This window comes from Grammomys surdaster, unplaced genomic scaffold (genome assembly GCF_004785775.1).
Source record: "Grammomys surdaster isolate TR1022 unplaced genomic scaffold, NIH_TR_1.0 125187, whole genome shotgun sequence".
NCBI lineage: Eukaryota > Metazoa > Chordata > Mammalia > Rodentia > Muridae > Grammomys > Grammomys surdaster.
This window is the reverse complement of record NW_021620078.1, coordinates 121448-123262: the sequence shown is the minus strand read 5'-3', so window position 1 is coordinate 123262 and position 1815 is coordinate 121448.

Genomic DNA, 1815 nt, shown 5'->3' with positions numbered 1-1815 from the left:
AATAAAACAGAGTGGCTAAAACCAATGACTTCAAAAATATAGAGCTAAGATTTTCATGTTAGCAATTTAAAGCAACCTCGCTAATTTGTGGCTGGGTTGGGGCATATTGACTAGTAACTACACACACAAACAATACCCTCTCATTGAAGTCCGAAATTGTTCCGTGGCTGACTGTTCTTTTAAAATATCACCTTTAAGGGTCATGAGGCACTTTTTATTTTGTTTTTTACTTTAAAGGGAAAAAAGTAGGATTTTACTAGCTATGTACTATTACTTGAAGAGTTCTCTGACATCTTAGATGTTTGTGGCCCTAGCCTGTAGAAGGAATAAAAAAAGTTAGCTAGATTATCCACTCTTAAGAGAACAACATAGTAACTTAGAACATGTATGTCTTAGGGCTGGACCAATGGTCCACCAGTTAAGAGTATGTATTGCTCTTCCAGAGGACCCAGGTCAATTCCCAGCATCTACAGAATTGCTAACAACTGTCTGTAAGAATAGTTTAAGTGGATCCAATGATCTCTTCTGGTCTCTGCTGGTACCAGACAGGCACATGGTGTACAGACATACATGTAGGCAGGACATGTGTACAATAACATCAATAACAACAACAACAATAACAATAATTGAAAGTCTCAAATAATTAATAAAATACGTTTTGAACCCATGAATTTTCAAGCTCCCATGGTTCACTGAGTCTGGGGTGAGTTTCAGGCATTAAGAATATTCATTCCTATTCCACCCAGGAGATTAGGAGCATAAGACCACAGAGACATCTGGACTCTGAGGAGCTCTGCAATAAGCAAGATAACTGGAAATACAGACTCCAGTTTTACACAGTGAGGGCAGGTACCACTAGAGTTAACCAGATGGCGAAAGGCAAGCGCAAGAACATAAGCAACGGAAACCAAAGTTTCTTGGCATCATCAGTGCCCAATTCTCCCAATATAGCAAGCCCTGAACACCCCATCACACCTGAAAAGCAGGATTCAGAATTAAAATCACTTCTCATGATGATGATAGAGGATTATAAGAAGGAATTAAGTAACTCCCTTAAAGAAATACAGGAGAGTACAAGTAAACAGATAGAAGCCCTTAAAGAGGAATCACAGAAATCCCTTAAAGAAATGGAAGAAAACACAAAGAAGGAATTAAACAAAAACATTCAGGATCTGAAACTAGAAATAGAAACAATAAAGAAAGTTCAAAGGGAGACAACCATGGAGATAGAAAACCTAAGAAAGAGATCAGGAGTCACAGACGCAAGCATCACCAACCGAATACAAGAGATAGAAGAGAGAAACTCAAATGCAGAAGATACAGTAGAAAATATTGACACAGTTGTCAAAGAAAATGCAAAATGCAAAAAACTCCTAACTCAAAACATCCAGGAAATCCAGGACACAATGAGAAGACCAAACCTAAGGATAATAGGTATAGATGAGAATGAAGATTCCCAACTTAAAGGGCCAGTAAATATCTTCAACAAAATTATTGAGGAAAACTTCCCTAACCTAAAGAACAAGATGCCCATAAACATACAAGAAGCCTACAGAACACCAAATAGACTAGACCAGAAAAGAAATACCTCCCGTCACATAATAATCAAAACATCAGATGCACAAAACAAAGAAAAAATACTAAAAGCAGTAAGGGAAAAAGGTCAAGTAACATATAAAGGCAGACCTATAAGAATTACACCAGACTTCTCACCAGAGACTATAAAAGCCAGAAGAGCCTGGACGGACATCATACAGACCCTAAGAGAACACAATTGCCAGCCCAGATTACTATACCCAGCAAAACTCTCAATCA